The following is a 22,460-nucleotide window of genomic DNA, read 5'->3' on the forward strand; positions in this document are numbered from 1 at the left end:
TTGTCCAGTTTGTCCTGAGTACGATGATACCCCATATGTGGGGGTAAACCACTGTTTGGGCGCACGGCAGGGCTCGGAAGGGAAGGCACGCCATTTGGCTTTTTGAATGGAAAATTAGCTCCAATCATTAGCGGACACCATGTCGCGTTTGGAGAGCCCCTGTGTGCCAAAACATTGGAGCTCCCGCACAAGTGACCCCATTTTGGAAACTAGACCTCCCAAGGAACTAATCTAGATGTGTGGTGAGCACTTTGAACCCCCAAGTGCTTCACAGAAGTTTATAACGCAGAGCCATGAAAATAAAAAATAATTTTTCTTTTCTCAAAAATGATATTTTAGCCCACAATTTTTTATTTTCCCAAGGGTAATAGGAGAAATTGGACCCCAAAAGTTGTTTTCCAGTTTCTCCTGAGTACGATGATACCCCATATGTGGGGGTAAAGCACTGTTTTGGCACACGTCGATGTTCGGAAGGGAAGTAGTGACGTTTTGAAATGCAGACTTTGATGGAATGCTCTGCGGGCGTCAGGTTGCGTTTGCAAAGCCCCTGATGTGCCTAAACAGTGAGAACTCCCCACAATTGACTCCATTTTGGAAACTAGACCCCAAGGGAACTTATCTAGATGTGTAGTGAGCACTTTGAACCCCCAAGTGCTTCACAGAAGTTTATAACGCAGAGCCGTGAAAATAAAAAATGTGTTTCCTTTCCTCAAAAATATTTTTTTAGCCCAGAATTTTTTTATTTTTGCAAGAGTAACAGGAGAAATTGGACCCCAAAAGTTGTTGTCCAGTTTCTCCTGAGTACGCTGATACCCCATATGTGGGGGTAAACCACTGTTTTGGCACACGTCGGGGTTCGGAAGGGAAGTAGTGACGTTTTGGAATGCAGACTTTGATGGAATGGTCTGCGGGCATCATGTTACGTTTGCAGAGCCCCTGATATGCCTAAACAGTAGAAACACCCCACAAGTGACCCCATTTTGGAAACTAGACCCCCCAAGGAACTTATCTAGATGTGTGGTGAGCACGTTCAGCCCCCAAGTGCTTCACAGAAGTTTACAACGCAGAGCCGTGAAAATAAAAAATCATTTTTCTTTCCTCAAAAAAGATGTTTTAGCAAGCAATTTTTTATTTTCACAAGGGTAACAGGAGAATTTGGACCCCAATATTTGTTGCCCAGTTTGTTGTGAGTACGCTGATACCCCATATGTGGGGGTAAACCACTGTTTGGGCACACGTCAGGGCTCGGAAGGGAAGTAGTGACATTTGAAATGCAGACTTTGATGGAATGGTCTGCGGGCGTCACATTGCATTTGCAGAGCCCCTGATGTGCCTAAACAGTAGAAACACCCCACAAGTTACCCCATTTTGGAAACTAGACCCCCGAAGGAACTTATCTAGATGTGTGGTGAGCACTTTCAACCCCCAAGTGCTTCACAGAAGTTTATAACGCAGAGCCGTGAAAATAAAAAAAATAATTGTTCTTTCCTCAAAAATTATGTTTTAGCAAGTAATTTTTTTATTTTTGCAAGGGTAACAGGAGAAATTGGACCCCAACAGTTGTTGCCCAGTTTGTCCTGAGTACGCTGGTACCCCAAATGTGGGGGTAAACCACTGTTTGGGCGCACGTCGGGGCTTGGAAGGGCGGGAGCACCATTTGACTTTTTGAACGCAAGATTGGCTGGAATCAATGGTGGCGCCATGTTGCGTTTGGAGACCCCTGATGTGCCTAAACAGTGGAAACCCCTCAATTCTAACTTCAACACTAACCCCAACACACCCCTAATCCTAATCCCAACTGTAGCCATAACCCTAATCACAACCCTAACCCCAACACACCCCTAACCACAACCCTAACCGCAACACAACCGTAACCCTAATTCCAACCCTAATCCTAACCCTAATCCCAACCGTAACCCTAATCCCAACCCTAACCTCAACTGTAACCCCAACACACCCCTAACCCTATCCGTAACCCTAACCACAAGCCTAATCTTAACCCTATTTCAAACCCTAGCCCTAATTCCAACCCTAACTCTAATTCCAACCCTAACCCTAAGGCTATGTGCCCACGTTGCGGATTCGTGTGAAATTTTTCCGCACGATTTTTGAAAAATCTGCAGGTAAAAGGCACTGCGTTTTGCCTGCGGATTTACAGCAGATTTCCAGTGTTTTTTTGTGCGGATTTCACCTGCGGATTACTATTGAGGAACAGGTGTAAAACGCTGCGGAATCCGCACAAAGAATTGACATGCTGCGGAATATACAATGCAGCGTTTCTGCACGGAATTTTCCGCACCATGGGCACAGCGGATTTGGTTTTCCTTAGGTGTACATGGTACTGTAAACCTGATGGAAAACTGCTTCGAATTCGCAGCGGCCAATCCGCTGCGGATCCGCGGCCAATCCGCTGCCAATCCGCTGCAGATCCGCGGCCAATCCGCTGCGGATCCGCTGCGGATCCGCTGCGGATCCGCGGCCAATCCGCTGCCAATCCGCTGCAGATCCGCGGCCGATCCGCTGCGGATCCGCGGCCGATCCGCTGCGGATCCGCTGCCGATTTGCTGCGGATCCGCGGCCGATCCGCTGCGGATCCGCGGCCGATCCGCTCTGTGTGCACATGCCATAACCCTACCCCTAACCCTAACCCTACCCGTAACCCTAACCCTACCCCTAGTTCTAACCCTAGTTCTAACCCTAACCCTAGTGGAAAAAGAAAAAAATATATTTTCTTTATTTTATTATTGTCCCTACCTATGGGGGTGATAAAGGGGGGGGTTTATTTATTATTTTTTTATTTTGATCGCTGTGGTAGAACCTACCACAGCGATCAAAATGTACTTGTAACGAATCTGCCAGCTTGCAGATTCGGCAGGTGTACTGAGCATGCGCCCGCCATCTTGGAAGATGGCGGCGCCCAGGGAGAAGACGGACCGACTTCGGGAGGATCGGTAAGTATGAGGGGGTGGTGGGGGGGTGGATCGGAGCACAGGGGGGGGGGATCGGAGGACGGGGAGAGCGGACAGGAGCACGGGGGAGCGGACAGGAGCATGGGGGAGCGAACAGGGGCACGGAGGGGGGTACCGGACAGAACGGAGGACTGGGGAGGAGATCGGGGGCGGTGGGGGGGGCCAGAACATGATTTCCAGCCATGGCAGATGCTATTGCAGCATCGGCCATGGCTGGATTGCAATATTTCACCATTTTCATAGGTGAAATATTGCAAATTGCTCTGATTGGCTGTTGCACTTTCAACAGCCAATCAGAGCGATCGTAGCCACGTGGGGGCAAAGCCACCCCCCCTAGGCTGAAGTACAACTCCCCTTCTCCCTGCAGATCGGGTAAAATAGGAATTAACCCTTTCACCCGATCTGCAGGGATGCGATCATTCCATGACGCCGCATAGGCGTCATGGGTCGGGAAGGGCTTAATGGGTTTGGTTGGGGCGTGGATATAGGTGTGGCTAGTTATAAAATGGGTATGGTCATGGTGCATGGCCTAAAATTTGTCACGGCGCGCGCAACCTTTCTGCCTCTTTCCCGTCTTCAAAAGTTGGGAGGTATGTAGTTAGATGCTGGAAGATCGATTTCACACAGGACAGGATCCTGTCTGACTGACTGACAAGTTCACTTTCAGCAGCAGCACTAGCAGGAGCGGCTTCTTTGCACTATAACACTGAGAAAATGGTGCCAGCAATACAAGATGTCCGCTTTTGATACTGTATTCCCAGGGACATGTGACTTTGGCAGCCAATCATAGAAGACAGCATGTCATGATGTTGTGGATGTCTCTGCGCCCCTTATGGCTGCCGAAATGTACAAACATTAAATTATTAAAGAAAAACAATAAAATTACCCTTCCAAGCTCCTCTGACCCCCCCCCCCCCCCCACCCCCTGCTCATCATACAGCTCCACTATTCTAGCCAAAGTTATAACAAAAGCATTAGTGGAAACGCAATGATTTACCGAACTTTGACCGAATTTTGCCAACTTTGAGTAAAAATGAACACACCCATGGATTGGGCAGCATATATCAGCTGACAGGTTCACTTTGAACCGTATCTTTGAGCTTTGTAATTTCATCAACTGCAATTCCAGAACCTACGATATGACTGTTTGTAAATCTAGGGTCACATGAGCGTGTAGTATATAATCCGAGAGAATCAGATCAATTATGCTAATCATAATCTGAGCAGGGCTTCATCAGAATATGATCATAGTGTGATCTGATTTTCTTGGATAAGGAGAAAATGGAGCAAAATAATTTTCCATCCTTTCCATTTTGACAGTCCATGGACATCAGACTGCACCCCGATGTCATCCGAGTGCAGTCTGATGTTTTCCACAGACTCACTGATTTGCACGCCTGAGTGCGATCCAAATAGGGAATCAAACTTGGGCATGCTGCAAATGTTTCCTCGTACTGGCTATGTCCGAGGAAAAAATCCGACATGTGCACGACCCCACAGAATAGTGCAGCGCCCCAGAGTCCTGGTCGTTGCAGTAACGTCGCTCTGCCGCTAAGGGGAGTGATGTTACGTCTGACTGCACTAAAGGAGATCACCTGATCAGGTAACACTCACACTACACTTCACACTCCGGCCACCAGGGGGAGTGGTTCTATCTAGTAGGCCACTCCTCACACTCTGGTAAAACTGGGGGTTGGACAGGAAGACAGAGAGAAGTAACTGGGAAGAGCTAGAGAGAGGACCTGTCAGGGATGGGATCCTGACAGAGCCCTAAGAAAGGACAAGAAGCGAGGTTTATGGTGCTGAGTGAGAAAACAGGAATACAGCAAAGAGGCGATAGGACCGGAAGGAGTCGTGCTGTAAGACCGAGGCAACATCCTTCTGAGGCGCAAACAGTCAGTGGCCGGAACGCCGAGAAAGTAAGAGACTTTAAGCATACTTCAAACCACGGCAGGACAGCCAATTATAGGTTGGCTGTCTCACTTAAACACCTAAGCAGACAACGGAAGCAGCTGTGGGAGAGGGGCGACTCTAGAGTCCCGGAAGAACTCCAGGCCTACCCCGTCATACGGGTGCGTCCTAACCATATCATCTGGGGGGACGGAGAGAACGAACATCAGAGACAGAATCAGTTGTGAGGACTATCCTGGGGTGCTCAGCAAGGAAGGACTACAACACACACAGGCGCTAGAAGGTAGACACTGATTCCCACCTGCAAAGGGAACTCCGGATGTGCTGTTGGACCGGCCGGTCTCAGCCAGCCCTGTTAACAGTGCTCTGGATTGGGTACCTCCAAACCTTCAGTAAAAAAAGGTAAAGAGACTGCAACCTGGTGTCCTTGTTATTTACCAGCACTTCACCGCACCATAACATCATCACCATACCTCCACCTTTATTGTACGCCCCTCAGCAGGGTCACGGACCGGGTCTAGCCACCGTGACAACCCCAGAACAGAGACTGAGGCCCGGTACCGGGTACCCCTCGGCCCTGCGACAGTGGGGGCGCTACAATAACACTGGTCCGAGTGTAATCTGATGTTTTGTCTGATCACTCTCTGACCAAAAATATGATCATGTGCACAAGACCTTTAAATATTGATGAGACAATAATAATATTTTCTTTCTAAATGCCCAATACAATAGGTAAAAAAATGGAATGCCTGTTCTTATCTATAAAATAAAAAGTATTTAAATTTACCAGTTCAATTACTTAACATTATAGTAGGGCTGCAGCCAGGGGTCTCTTACAGATTTTACACTTAGGCCCTGGAGCTTTAGTAGACACCTTCTATAAAATATGCTATTTATTATTCACCTAATCCCCAAGTACTTTGGCAAGCTCAGTGATGGATCTGAAGCAGACTTGCCATGCAGGTCCAGTCTACTGTGTCCCACACATTTCTGTTAAATCAGCTTTCAGCTAAATTGTTTTACCATGTACTTAGATTGTCACTTTACAATACGGAAATCAAGTACTACAAGGAGCTCATCTCCCGCGGAACAGGATTGCCTATAATAATGGAACAGAAAAGTGTGAATGGAAAAGCAATTGTTTTGCCATGTACTTGTAGAAAAAGCCATCTGGTCCTGGAGATGTGCAAGATTTCTTTTGTTCCTCGCTGTTAGTATGCTGGGAATGGTTTTAAAAGGTAGCTAAATCTGTATTAAAAATCTTTTTGCAGAGTGTGATTGAAAAAATATAATTTAGTTTCCAAAGAAACATTTTACATATCAAGCCTTAATGATCAATACACAGTATTACTGTTTAGAAGTATGCACGTTGTAAAACAATGGCTAAGTCTAATAGAAATATGGGTAATTACTGCTTAAACAAAGCAATTCTGACATCAGAATGACAGATTACATATTTATGTAAAAGTTGTATAATTCTGAAATAATTGCAAGAATAAATTCATGTTGGGTTTGCATTTTTTACAGTCAGTTGCTGACAGATGAAATTGTACAGCTACATTTGTCATGCAAGACTATTTTCCTGGCTTATCCATCAAACACTGAAACAAATCCAATGCTAAGAGAGCTTAAGTCAAATAGACTATAGAACTCATTACATTAATTTACACAGTATGGATATCAGTAAGAGAGAATTGTGGGATTTGGAGACCCCCTTAGATATTCAGTCAACACGTTTGCTTAAAATTAGCAAATATTTCTTTTGGAAATCATCACGGAGTGGAGAAATGGAGGAGGCCAACAAAAAACGTCGTGGGTCAGTTGAATGGCTACCAAGGTCTCCTGATCTGACACACTAAGGCCATGTGCACACGTTCAGGATTTTTCGCTTTTTTTTCGTGTTTTTTCGCTATAAAAACGTGATAAAAACGCAAAAAAAACACTTACATATGCCTCCTATTATTTACAGGGTATTCTGCATTTTTTGTGCAAATGCTGCATTTTTTTTCCGCGAAAAAATCGCATCGCGGAAAAAAAAGCAACATGTTCATTAAAAATGCGGAATTGCGGGGATTCCGCACACCTAGGAGTGCATTGATCTGCTTACTTCCCGCACGGGGCTGTGCACACCATGCGGGAAGTAAGCAGATTATGTGCGGTTGGTACCCAGGGTGGAGGAGAGGAGACTCTCCTCCACGGACTGGGCACCATATAATTGGTAAAAACAAAGAATTAAAATAAAAAATAGTGATATACTCACCCTCTGATGGCCCCGAAGTGTTCCCGCCTCTCCCGTGCATGCTCTCTCTTCCATTCCTATACAGTAGATGGTGTGGTTCAGGACCTGTGATGACGTCGCTGTCTTGTGATTGGTCGCGTGACCGCTCATGTGACTCACGCGACCAATCACAAGCCGCGACATCATCGAAGGTCCTGAACCACACTGGCATCTATAGGAAAGGACGCCGCTGAGATCGGCTGTCTGCAGAGGGTGAGTATAACCATTTTTTTATTTTTTTTATTATTTTTAAACATTCTATCTTTTACTATAGATGCTGTATAAGCAGCATCTATAGTAAAAAGTTGGTCACACTTGTCAAACAGTATGTTTGACAAGTGTGACCAACTTGTCAGTCAGTTTTCCAAGCGATGCTACAGATCGCTTGGAAAACTTTAGCATTCTGCAAGCTAATTACGCTTGCAGAATGCTAAAAAAACCGCGAAAAAAAAACGGAAAAAAAAGGCAAAAAAAAAAATGCGGATTTCTTGCAGAAAATTTCCGGTTTTCTTCAGGAAATTTCTGCAAGAAATCCGGACGTGTGCACATACCCTTAGACTTTTATCTTTGGGGTCATCTGAAGGCAATTGTCTATGCTGTGAAGATATGAGATGTGCAGCATCTGAAACAATGGATAATGGAAGCCTGTGCCAGCATTTCCTCTGTGGTGTTGCTATCAGTGTGTCAAGAGCAGGAAAAGAGGGTTGCATTGACAATCCAACACAATGGGCAGCACTTTTAACACATTTTATAAGTGGTCATAAACTTGTAAATAACTCATGAAAGAATAAAGTTATGTTAAAAACTAGCACACCATTGTTTTTTTGGGGAAATTGTCAATAAGTTTGATGTGTCACATTACTCTCTTTCCATTGAAAAAATAAAGTTGGATCCAAAATGGCCGACTTCAAAATGGCCATCATGGTCACCACTAGTGTTGAGCGATACCGTCCGATACTTGAAAGTATCGGTATCGGAAAGTATCGGCCGATACCGGCAAAGTATGGGATCTAATCCGATACCGATACCCGATACCAATACAAGTCAATGGGACTCAAGTATCGGACGGTATCCCTGATGGTTCCCAGGGTCTGAAGGAGAGGAAACTCTCCTTCAGGCCCTGGGATCCATATTAATGTGTAAAATAAAGAATTAAAATAAAAAATAGGGATATACTCACCTCTCCGACGCAGCCTGGACCTTACCGAGGGAATCGGCAGCCTTCTTTGCTTAAAATGCGCGCTTTTACTTCCTTCCGTGACGTCACGGCTTGTGATTGGTCGCGTGCCGCCCATGTGACCGCGACGCGACCAATCACAACAAGCCGTGACGTAATTTCAGGTCCTGAATGCCTAATTCTAGGCATTCAGGATTTGAAAATTACATCACGGCTTGTGATTGGTCGCGTGCTGCCCATGTGACTGCGACGCGACCAATCACAACAAGCCGTGACGTAATTTCAGGTCCTGAATGCCTAATTCTAGGCATTCAGGATTTGAATATTACGTCACGGCTTGTGATTGGTCGCGTGCCGCCCATGTGACCGCGACGCGACCAATCACAAGCCGTGACGTAATTTTCAAATCCTGAATGCCTAGAATTAGGCATTCAGGACCTGAAATTACGTCACGGCTTGTTGTGATTGGTCGCGTCGCGGTCACATGGGCGGCACGCAACCAATCACAAGCCGTGACGTCACGGAAGGAAGTAAAAGCGCGCATTTTAAGCAAAGAAGGCTGCCGGTTCCCTCGGTAAGGTCCAGGCTGCGTCGGAGAGGTAAGTATATCCCTATTTTTTATTTTAATTCTTTATTTTACACATTGATATTAATCCCGATACCGATTCCCGATATCACAAAAGTATCGGATCTCGGTATCGGAATTCCAATACCCGCAAGTATCGGCCGATACCCGATACTTGCGGTATTGGAATGCTCAACACTAGTCACCACCCATCTTGACAAGTTTTTCCCCTCCCATATACTAATGTGCCATAAACAGGAAGTTGATATCACCAACCATTCCCATTTTAGTTTGGTGTATTCCTATAAATGGCCCACCCTGTATTTGGTGTCCCATTTGATAGAGTACTCAAAGAGTATTACACTATGGATTGTGCAAAAACAGATCTTACCTGCATTCTTGGCATCTAAATACAAATCTATTTTATATCACCTTCCAATATATATGAGACCAAATTAACATGGATTCAATGCATAAGGCTTATAGGGGTTGGCCACCTTTGGGAACTTTTTTCAGTTAAATGCACGCATTTTGGGCTAAAAAACTGATTTTCACAATTTTGGATTTGTTACAAATTTTGCACCATTTTACTTGTACTGGTTCTTTGGTTCCCTGTACATTCAATACAAAAACCACCTGATGAAGATAGTGTTATGCTATCGAAAGGCGTTGTGGAGATCGAAGGGTTAATAAAGGTTTCAGCACCCTCAAATTAGTCTAAAACTGTTCTTAAAGTCCATGCCAGAATTTTTTTTATTTTTTTTTGTAGACCAGTGTACTCAGAGAGACTGACTGCTCATTGTCTTTCCAAATAGTCTCTGTTTTATGGGGGGTTTGGGTGTTCTTTTATAGTACAAGATCAAAGGGAAATTAAGCATTACACAATAATCTGACAGAAATATGAATAATACAATCAGTCGTCAAACACATTCTGGGATATGAGATAAATTACATGAGAAAATGTGGGGGCACTTCCAGCATGTCAATGTGTTCTGGTTCAAAAGTTAAAGTTCTCAAGAGAATCTGGCTTAAGAAATAGAATTTTGGGGTGATTACAGACCATATTGAAAACAACAACATGTCTTTGACAATTTCTGGGAATTGTAGGAACTGACCATTGGCCATAAGAATTAATTTTTTTCTATTTTATTCAGAATAGAAATTACCACTTCTTTCACATCGGACATCTGGTTTATAGCCCAATGTTATGCAAGCAACTTCTAATCTTTTGTGTAGGCACTTTTTGACACTGTAGACTTGCAATGTTACATCCAATTCCATTCTTGCATTACAGAATGAATCAATCATGGAACCAGTGGTGCGTCTACTTATCCAAAGTGTCTCAAAATCAGTTTTTCAGCACGACAATGTGAGGCCACATGTAGTTTATGCTACAGTGAGCAGCAGGCATATCCCAAACGTACAATCATTGTCTGCAAGTGTATCTGGGATGTTATTGTTCAGCAATAACAAAGGAAGCTGTCAGCAGTGGCTATTGTTTGTTTTGCATGCCCAAGTGCATTCTGTGTGGCAGAACATTCCTCATGCTATCATTAATAACATTACTGATAAATACACTTATGTGCCTTGGCATGCTATTTGTACGCATGGCGCTCTTACCAAGTGCCAAATACATACAGATGTTTTAATAATGCTGACAAAAGTATAGGGTCACCTACAAATTACACCTATAGGAGCTTTTATGACAACCCATTCTGTAAGAATTAAGATAAAGTTGGACCCAAAGTTGCAGGCATCACAGCTTCCAGTCTTCTGGGAAAGCTTCTTACAGATATACACTCACTGGCCACTTTATTAGGTACACCTGTCCAACTTCTTGTTAACACTTAATTTCTAATCAGCCAATCACATGGCGGCAACTCAGTGCATTTAGGCATGTAGACATGGTCAAGACAATCTCCTGCAGTTCAAACCGAGCATCAGTATGGGGAAGAAAGGTGATTTGAGTGCCTTTGAACGTGGCATGGTTGTTGGTGCCAGAAGGGCTGGTCTGAGTATTTCAGAAACTGCTGATCTACTGGGATTTTCACGCACAACCATCTCTAGGGTTTACAGAGAATGGTCCGAAAAAGAAAAAAATCCAGTGAGCGGCAGTTCTGTGGGCGGAAATGCCTTGTTGATGCCAGAGGTCAGAGGAGAATGGGCAGACTGGTTCGAGCTGATAGAAAGGCAACAGTGACTCAAATCGCCACCCGTTACAACCAAGGTAGGCCTAAGAGCATCTCTGAACGCACAGTGCGTCGAACTTTGAGGCAGATGGGCTACAGCAGCAGAAGACCACACCGGGTACCACTCCTTTCAGCTAAGAACAGGAAACTGAGGCTACAATTTGTACAAGCTCATCGAAATTGGACAGTAGAAGATTGGAAAAACGTTGCTTGGTCTGATGAGTCTCGATTTCTGCTGCGACATTTGGATGGTAGGGTCAGAATTTGGCATAAACAATATGAAAGCATGGATCCATCCTGCCTTGTATGGAGCATCTTTGGGATGTGCAGCCGACAAATCTGCGGCAACTGTGTGATGCCATCATGTCAATATGGACCAAAATCTCTGAGGAATGCTTCCAGCACCTTGTTGAATCTATGCCACGAAGAATTGAGGCAGTTCTGAAGGCAAAAGGGGGTCCAACCCGTTACTAGCATGGTGTACCTAATAAAGTGGCCGGTGAGTGTATATGAGTATATCTGTGGTCATTTTTGCTTATTTATCCATAAGAGCATTTGTGCGGTCAGACATTGCTGTTAGACAAGAGGACCTTGCTCAGGATTTCTGTTCTAATTCATCCCAAACTTGTTTGATGGGGGTTTGTGGTTGGGGCTCTGTGCGGCCAGTCAAGTTTTTCAACACCAAAGTCACACAACCATGGCATTCTGGACTATGCATGTTTGAAATCTGCAACATGTTAATTTCTTGTTTGGGTAATACATATTTTATTTGCAGAAAAAAATCCATATATAAACCACACATAAATGTATCAATAAAGTTTTATCAAGGTCAAATACTAAAGGATATAAAAAACAAAGCAGCTTTTTTTACAACATAACAAACCAAAAACAGACACCGTTAAAAACACAATAAAGCATAAAAAAGCACTCAAAAACAAAATAAATAACAAAAATACTAGTAATCTTTGGCCTTTTTCACACGTCCTGATGTTTTTGGTACTGGAAAAACTAGTACCAGTGCTATCCATGTCAGTGTTTTACATCCATGTGCCATCCGTGTGCACATTAGTGTGACACGTACAGGTGTCTTTGAAAAGCAGTAGAGATAGCACTGTTCCCAGACACTGGGTGCTGAATCCAACGCTCATCGCCTGGTCTTCATGCAATCAGCGAAACCAGGCGACGCTGATGACAGTTGTAGTCACCACACGCTGCCTGGGATTAATATGCACGATACACAGTTGGCGGGTGCTGACTCCAACTTTCATCAGCGTCGCCTGGTCACGCTGATTGTAGGGAGACTGAGCAACAATGATGAGAGTTGTAGTTATCGATATTCCCAGGAGGTGTGTGCTGAATACAATTGTCATCAGCATCGCCTGGTCTCACTGATTGCAGGGATATCAGGAGACAATGATGAGAATTGGATTCAGCACCCAATGCCTTAGAACAGCGCTAACGAATGACGCATATCATCCATATGTCATCAGTGTTCACATGTGCAGAACGTATTAAGGATTTTGCTGCCAGCAAAAAAAGTACGTTTTGCACAATGCCACATGGTCCGTGTATATGTGCGCTGACCCATAGATTTGAAAGTGCCTCCAGTACATGTGAAAACTGTCAGTGAGCCTAACGTAGCTAAGCTAACATCACACAATAAGCATTTAGTGCATGTTTAACCCCTCTGTGACCTTAGACGTACTATCCCGTCGAGGTGACCTGGGTCTATCTGACCCTCGACGGGATAGTACGTCATAGCCGATCGGCCGCGCTCACGGGGGGAGCGCGGCCGATCGCGGCCGGGTGTCAGCTGCATATCGCAGCTGACATCCGGCACTATGTGCCAGGAGCGGTCACGGACCGCCCCCGGCACATTAACCCCCGGCACACCGCGATCAAACATGATCGCGGTGTACCGGCGGTATAGGGAAGCATCGCGCAGGGAGGGGGCTCCCTGCGGGCTTCCCTGAGACCCCCGGAGCAACGCGATGTGATCGCGTTGCTCTGAGGGTCTCCTACCTCCCTCCTCGCCGCAGGTCCCGGATCCAAGATGGCCGCGGCATCCGGGTCCTGCAGGGAGGGAGGTGGCTTACCGAGTGTCTGCTCAGAGCAGACACTTGGTAAGCCTGCAGCCCTGCACAGCAGATCGCAGATCTGGCAGAGTGCTGTGCACACTGCCAGATCAATGATCTGTAATGTCCCCCCCTGGGACAAAGTAAAAAAGTAAAAAAAAAAATTCCCCACATGTGTGTAAAAAAAAAATAAAAAAAATATCCTAAATAAAGGAAAAAAAAAATAAATTATTCCCATAAATACATTTCTTTAGCTAAATAAAATAAAAAAAACAATAAAAGTACACATATTTAGTATCGCCGCGTCCGTAACGACCCAACCTATAAAACTGCCCCACTAGTTAACCCCTTCAGTAAACACCGTAAGAAAAAAAAAAAAAAACGAGGCAAAAAACAACGCTTTATTACCATACCGCCGAACAAAAAGTGGAATAACACGCGATCATAAAGACTGATATAAATAACCATGGTACCGCTGAAAACATCATCTTGTCCCACAAAAAACGAGCTGCCATACAGCATCATCAGCAAAAAAATAAAAAAGTTATAGTCCTGAGAATAAAGCGATACCAAAATAATTATTTTTTCTATAAAATAGTTTTTATCGTATAAAAGCGCCAAAACATAAAAAAATGACATAAATGAGATATCGCTGTAATCGTACTGACCCGACGAATAAAACTGCTTTATCAATTTTACCAAACGCGGAACGGTATAAACGCCTCCCCCAAAAGAAATTCATGAATAGCTGGTTTTTGATCACTCTGCCTCACAAAAATCGGAATAAAAAGCGATCAAAAAATGTCACGTGTCCGAAAATGTTACCAATAAATACATCAACGCGTCCCGCAAAAAACAAGATCTCACATAACTCTGTGGACTCAAATATGGAAAAATTACAGCTCTCAAAATGTGGTAACGCAAAAAATATTTTTTGCAATGAAAAGCGTCTTTCAGTGTGTGACGGCTGCCAATCATAAAAATCCGCTAAATAACCCACTATAAAAGTAAATAAAACCCCCCTTCATCACCCCCTTAGTTAGGGAAAAATAAAAAAATTAAAAAATGTATTTATTTCCATTTTCCCATTAGGGTTAGGGTTAGGGCTAGGGTTAGGGTTAGGGCAAGGGTTAGGACTAGGGTTAGGGCTAGGGTTGGGGCTAGGGTTAGGGCTAGGGTTGGGGATAGGGTTAGGGCTAGGGTTAGGGCTAGGGTTAGGGCTAGGGTTACGGCTAGTGTTAGGGCTAGTGTTAGGGCTAGTGATAGGGCTAGGGTTATTGCTAGGGTTAGGGCTAGGGTTAGGGTTGGGGCTAGGGTTGGAGCTACAGTTAGGGTTGGGGCTAAAGATAGGGTTAGGGTTTGGATTACATTTACGGTTGGGAATAAGGTTGGGTGTGTCTGGGTTAGAGGAGTGGTTAGGGTTACCGTTGGGATTAGGGTTAGGGATGTGTTTGGATTAGGGTTTCAGTTATAATTGGGGGGTTTCCACTGTTTAGGCACATCAGGGGCTCTCCAAACGGGACATGGCATCCGATCTGAATTCCAGCCAATTCTGCGTTGAAAAAGGAAAACAGTGCTCCTTCCCTTCAGAGCTCTCCCGTGTGCCCAAACAGGGGTTTACACCAACATATGGGGTATCAGCGTACTCAGGACAAATTGGACATCATCTTTTGGGGTCCAATTTCTCCTGCTACCCTTGGGAAAATACAAAACTGGGGGCCAAAAAATAAGTTTTGTGGTAAAAAAAAGATTTTTTATTTTCACGGCTCTGCGTTGTAAACTGTAGTGAAACACTTGGGGGTTCAAAGTTCTCACAACACATCTAGATAAGTTCCTTGGGGGGTCTAGTTTCCGATATGGGGTCACTTGTGGGGGGTTTGTACTGTTTGGGTACATCAGGGGCTCTGCAAATGCAACGTGACGCCTGCAGACCAATCCATTTAAGTCTGCATTCCAAATGGCGCTCCTTCCCTTCCGAGCTCTGTCATGCGCCCAAACAGTGGTTCCCCCCCACATATGGGGTATCAGCGTACTCAGGACAAATTGATCAACAACTTTTGGGGTCCAATTTATCCTGATACCCTTGTGAAAATACAAAACTGGGGGCTAAAAAAATCATTTTTGTGAAAAAAAAAAAGAATTTTTATTTTCACGGCTCTGCGTTATAAACTGTAGTGAAACACTTGGGGGTTCAAAGTTCTCACAACACATCTAGATAAGTTCCTTGGGGGGTCTAGTTTCCAATATGGGGTCATTTGTGGGGGGTTTGTACTGTTTGGGTACATCAGGGGCTCTGCAAATGCAACGTGACGCCTGCAGACCAATTCATTTAAGTCTGCATTCCAAATGACGCTCCTTCCCTTCCGAGCTCTGTCATGCACCCAAACAGTGGTTCCCCCCCACATATGGGGTATCAACGTACTCAGGACAAATTGGACAACAACTTTTGGAGCCCAATTTTTCCTGATACCCTTGTGAAAATAAAAAATTGGGGGCGAAAAGATCATTTTTGTGAAAAAATATGATTTTTTATTTTTACGGCTCTGCATTATAAACTTCTGTGAAGCACTTGTTGGGTCAAAGTGCTCACCACATATCTAGATAAGTTCCTTAGGGGGTCTACTTTCCAAAATGGTGTCACTTGTGGGGGTTTTTAATGTTTAGGCACATCAGGGGCTCTCCAAACGCAACATGGCATCCCATCTTAATTCCAGTCAATTTTGCATTGAAAAGTAAAATAGCGCTCCTTCCCTTCCGAGCTCTGCTATGCGCCCAAACAGTGGTTTATCCCCACATATGGGGTATCGTCGTACTGAGGACAAATTGCACAACAACTTTTGTGGTCTAATTTCTTCTCTTACCCTTGGGGAAATTAAAAAAATGGGGGCGAAAAGATCATTTTTGTGAAAAAATATGATTTTTATTTTTACGGCTCTGCATTATAAACTTCTGTGAAGCACTTGTTGGGTCAAAGTGCTCAACACACATCTAGATAAGATCCTTAGGGGGTCTACTTTCCAAAATGGTGTCATTTGTGGGGGGTTTCAATGTTTACGCACATCAGGGGCTCTCCAAATGCAACATGACGTCCCATCTCAATTCCAGTCAATTTTGCATTGAAAAGTCAAATGGTGCTCCTTTCCTTCCGAGCTCTGCCCTGCGCCCAAACAATGGTTTACACCCACATATGGGGTATCAGCGTACTCAGGACGAATTGTACAACAAATTTTGCGGTCTATTTTCTCCTGTTACCCTTGGTAAAATAAACAAAAACAAATTGGAGCTGAAACAAATTTTGAGTGAAAAAAAGTTAAATGTTTATTTTTATTTAAACATTCCAAAAATTCCTGTGAAACACCTGAAGGGTTAATAAACTTCTTGAAAGTGGTTTTGAGTACCTTGAGGGGTGCAGTTTTTAGAATGGTGTCACACTTGGGTATTTTCTATCATATAGACCCCTCAAAATGACTTCAAATGAGATGTGGTCCCTAAAAAAAAATGGTGTTGTAAAAATGAGAAATTGCTGGTCAACTTTTAACCCTTATAACTCCGTCACCCAAAAAAATTTTGGTTCCAAAATTGTGCTGATGTAAAGTAGACATGTGGGAAATGTTACTTATTAAGTATTTTGCGTGACATATGTCTGTGATTTAAGGGCATAAAAATTCAAAGTTGGAAAATTGCAAAATTTTCAAAATTTTCGCCAAATATTCGTTTTTTTCACAAATAAACGCAAGTTATATCGAAGAAATTTTACCACTATCATAAAGTACAATATGTCGTGAGAAAACAATGTCAGAATCGCCAAGATCCGTTGAAGCGTTCCAGAGTTATAACCTCATAAAGGGACAGTGGTCAGAATTGTAAAAATTGGCCCGGTCATTAACGTGCAAACCACCTTTGGGGGTGAAGGGGTTAATGTTGCAGCACTTCTGCACCAATTAACTAAATTAGGTTACTTGCATCTATTATTGTGTTTTTGAGTGCATTTTATGTGCTTTTTATCACATTTTTACACTTTTTTGAATTTAACAAATGGCTGCAATGAAACAAAGAATGAAAAAGTAAAGGGGTCTGAATACTTTCCATACCCACTGTAGGTCAGTTTGCGCTGTGTAAAGAAAACAAAAACATAATTTGTTGAGATTTCTTTATATCCCAATCACTTTACTTCAACTGTAATACAGCGCATATTTTTGCTAGGAGAAAATATGCAATGTCAAAATCGCACCAAATACTCATTGGAAGAACTTCTAACCAAATAGGTGCAGAAAAAAATCTGGAACATCAAAAACGCACCAAAAGCTTATCATAGGAACATAGCCTAAGTCTTCTTTGTGAGAAGTAAAAATGATAGTACTTTGGTTATATTAAAGTTTGTAGGAAAACATAAATTAATAAACTTATGTAGTTGCTTAACAAGAAGCAATAATGTACAGTGAATGCTCGTGCTGTACTAAGCAGACATACACAACAGCAGGCATTAGACACTTCCTACCATTCCCAGAAAATTGTGCCTCTCTCTTCACCTGTTGAAGTCGAGGCAGAAATAAATGATTGGCTAAGGAAAAACTAAGAGGGGCACATTATGCAGAGAGGAGGTATTCCTAGGAGGACAAATGACTATGGAGCCGATTCATTAGGTGATTACTCCAGGATTCTGTCTTAAAATGCCTTTATAAATTACAATATTTTTGCACAACTCAGAAGGTGGGCAAAAATATTGAGAATTTAGCATTTTCACAGCAGTCACAGTAGTATGAATGCAGCATGGGGGTAACATGGGTGAGGCTATTGCTGCCCATCAAATTCATGAAACGTATACCACTTTGGTGGCATGACATACTCCAGAAATGTACTACAATTGCTGTCCACCAGAGGTGCTCGTCACTTAATGACATAGGCGCGTCTTATAGCTGGGGTGTCTCCAGCAGAAGTGTTTTAGGCCGGCGTCAGACTTAGCGTAGGGAAATACAGCCCTTTTTTTACAGGTGTAATACGCAGAAAAGTTCCTGAACATTGATCTGTATTCAACACGAGGATGTGATTTTTTCTCTAAAAAACATCTGTGTGTCATCCGTACAGCATCCGTACGGCGAGATTTTCTCAAATATTCATGAAAACATATACAGTATATATATATATATATATATATATACATATATATATATAATCAGTGAGACACATATATATTTATATTTCATATAGCACTAGATGGCTTAAAAGCTGGTAATTCAATTGTTGGCTTTTGCTATCTCCTTATCAAACCCGACAGGATATGAGACATGGCTTACATAGAGTAAACCATTTCATATCCCTTATTTTTTTACATATTCCTCACTACTAATGTTAGAAGCGTGCAAAATTTGGTGGCTCTGGCTGTTAAAATAAAGGGTTAAATCACTGAAAAAAATGACGTGGGCTCCTGTGCTGTTTTCTCCGCCAGAGTGGGAAAGCCAGCGACTGAGGGCAGATATTAATAGCCTAGAGAGGAAGCATGGTTATTGGCCTCCCCCTGGCTAAAAACATCTGGCCCCAGCCACCCTAGAAAAGGCACATCTGTAAGATGCGCCTATTCTGGCATTTAGCCTCTCTCTTCCCACTCCCAAGTAGCGGTGGGATATGGGGTAATAAAGGGTTAATATCACCTTGCTAATGTAAGGTGACATTAAGCCTGGTTAATAATGGAGAGATGTCAATAAGACACCTATCCATTATTAATCCGATAGTAGTAAAGTGTTAATAATACACACACACATTATGAATAAAGTATTTTAATGAAATAAATACACACAGTGTTTTAAAATCTTTATTGTACGCTTAATCCACCTGAAGACCCTTGTTCTGTGAAAAAAAAATCATAAAAAAGCAACAATATCCCATACCTCTCCGGCGTTCAGTCATGTCCCACATTGTAAATCCATCTGAAGGGGTGAAATAAATTTACAACCAGGAGCCTGCTAATGCAGCTGTTGCTCCTGGTTGTAAAAACTGAGGAATGAATGGAATGCAAGGGAACGTAGCATCGTAGACTTGCGGTGCTGCTCCCCCTGCTGGCATAAATTCATATGACCTCTAGCGTGGGTATTTTTCTGAATATTCTCTCACACTGGAGTTCATTTGCATTGAATTACCAGTGTTTAGGCTATCTAGTGCTGTATGAAATATAAATATATATATATATATATATATATATATATATATATATATACACTCACTGGCCACTTTATTAGGTACACCTGTCCAACTTCTTGTTAACACTTAATTTCTAATCAGCCAATCACATGGCGGCAACTCAGTGCATTTAGGCATGTAGACATGGTCAAGACAATCTCCTGCAGTTCAAACCGAGCATCAGTATGGGGAAGAAAGGTGATTTGAGTGCCTTTGAACGTGGCATGGTTGTTGGTGCCAGAAGGGCTGGTCTGAGTATTTCAGAAACTGCTGATCTACTGGGATTTTCACGCACAACCATCTCTAGGGTTTACAGAGAATGGTCCGAAAAAGAAAAAAAATCCAGTGAGCGGCAGTTCTGTGGGCGGAAATGCCTTGTTGATGCCAGAGGTCAGAGGAGAATGGGCAGACTGGTTCGAGCTGATAGAAAGGCAACAGTGACTCAAATCGCCACCCGTTACAACCAAGGTAGGCCTAAGAGCATCTCTGAACGCACAGTGCGTCGAACTTTGAGGCAGATGGGCTACAGCAGCAGAAGACCACACCGGGTACCACTCCTTTCAGCTAAGAACAGGAAACTGAGGCTACAATTTGTACAAGCTCATCGAAATTGGACAGTAGAAGATTGGAAAAACGTTGCTTGGTCTGATGAGTCTCGATTTCTGCTGCGACATTCGGATGGTAGGGTCAGAATTTGGCATAAACAACATGAAAGCATGGATCCATCCTGCCTTGTATGGAGCATCTTTGGGATGTGCAGCCGACAAATCTGCGGCAACTGTGTGATGCCATCATGTCAATATGGACCAAAATCTCTGAGGAATGCTTCCAGCACCTTGTTGAATCTATGCCACGAAGAATTGAGGCAGTTCTGAAGGCAAAAGGGGGTCCAACCCGTTACTAGCATGGTGTACCTAATAAAGTGGCCGGTGAGTGTATATATATATATATATATATATATATATATATATATATATATATACATACAGTACAGACCAAAAGTTTGGACACACCTTCTCATTTAAAGATTTTTCTGTATTTTCATGTCTATGAAAATTGTAAATTCACACTGAAGGCATCAAAACTATGAATTGACACATGAGGAATTATATACTTAACAAAAAAGTGTGAAACAACTGAAATTATGTCTTGTATCAAGGTTCTTCAAAGTAGCCACCTTTTGCTTTAATGACTGCTTTGCACACTCTTGGCATTCTCTTGATGAGCTTCAAGAGGTAGTCACCGGAAATGGTTTTCACTTCACAGGTGTGCCCTGTCAGGTTTAATAAGTGGGATTTCTTGCCTTATAAATGGGGTTGGGACCATCAGTTGTGTTGGGAGGAAGTCTGGTGGGTACACAGCTGGTAGTCCTACTGAATAGACTGTTAGAATTTGTATTATGGCAAGAAAAAAGCAGCTAAGTAAAGAAAAACGAGTGGCCATCATTACTTTAAGAAATGAAGGTCACTCAATCCGAAAAATTGGGAAAACTTTGAAAGTAGTGTAGCGTCGGGTGGTTTCGTCAAACTCAATTTGACAGGTGGACCCGCCCCTATCAAAGTGTATCAGAGTGTGTAACCCCTCTCCATCCTGGTTGCCAGCTGTCAGCATCTGTTCCCTGTGTGTCTGCTCTCCCCTTTTGATATAGTTTGCTAATGTTAATTTGATACAGTGATTATTATCCCAGTATTGCCTTTATATTAGATTTTTCATTTTTATATGTAACTGCTGTGAGATTATTCTGTAATCAGGGCATTGTGTTTTATTTTATATTAAAACACAGAACGGTTTAAAATCTTTATTGACAGTACTAAAGCACAACAGAGCTAATTGCTAGCAGATGTTGCCCTGAATATCTTTTAACTAGCGTCCGTGCAGCTAATGTCCATCAATCAACACAGCAAAACTGTCTGCAATTCCGGTTCACATACAACAAGCAGATGTGTGTGTTATGAGTTATGGTGGGATATGGTGGGCCCCGCGGATGCTTCTTCCCTTCTGGGGCCCCAGATAGATGTGCAAACACAGATGTATAATTATCGGCCTTCAGTATCGCTGTAAGTTGCAGACTGTCCATCGTTACTTAATTAAAATCGTACAAGAATTATGTATGTGACCATATTACAACACCTGCAAGTATGAAGTGCTGTGTTTTATACGTTTATAAAAAACAAAGACACGATATTGTAAAAATTTTAAAGATTTTATTGTAAAATAAATAAATCTCAAAGACATTTCAATACTGTAAAATTCTTACAGAGTATAACAGCAAACACATTAAATAATACAGTGATCATACATCAACACACTTCGTACAAAATAAATAGTATCACAAGTACAGCGAACATACATCATTACACTTCTTGCAGAAATAAATAATATAGTGCTACAAGCCATGTACAGCATTTACCCAATACATTCTTTACATCGTGAGCCACATGGTTTGTAGCATCGGTAGACACCTTTTTTTAGGTAGCAGAGTTCCACGTGTGGTGCTGGTGCCTAATGACGGGGAATGTAAAGATTGAATTGTACGTGGCGGCAGGGCTAGCTTCTGCGGCGTAGGTACAGCGTGTGTCTCACTGCTGGAAATTTTTAATTCATCTAAAAGCTTCCTAGTAGTGGGGTTACCAACAACTGTAGACGGTATATTTAGTTCGGCCATAGCCTGCATAAATGAATCCCAACCCGGCGGTAAATTTCTGCCGGTCAGAGCATGACTCTGCGTTGTACTACGAACCAAATCCAGTAAGTTAGACCCTGGTATTACGGATCCTTTGAAAATAAATTCAGCTGTATTATTCCAGGCTGTAACATTTCTATTCTGCAGTAACCTGTTTAGTAAAAATTCAGCATTCTTTTTATATCTTTGGTTTATATGGCTGACAATTTCAGCAATCTCTTGATTTTTATCAGAGATGGTATTTGCCAATTGTTGCTGATCAGGATCAGGAGTGCTAATGAGATTTAAAGCCGTTACTTCTTTTGAGCTGTGCCTTGTATGTACCAAGTAGCGCTGTAGCACGGAGCTATACATTTTAATTTTCACATCATCGGGAATGTTGCGACGTTGTAAAATGTCGCTAATTTCACCATCAAGGAGTCGAATAATGCTGTCGCGT

The sequence above is a fragment of the Ranitomeya variabilis genome, chromosome 2 (genome assembly GCF_051348905.1).
Source record: "Ranitomeya variabilis isolate aRanVar5 chromosome 2, aRanVar5.hap1, whole genome shotgun sequence".
In the NCBI taxonomy this organism is placed as follows: Eukaryota; Metazoa; Chordata; class Amphibia; order Anura; family Dendrobatidae; genus Ranitomeya; species Ranitomeya variabilis.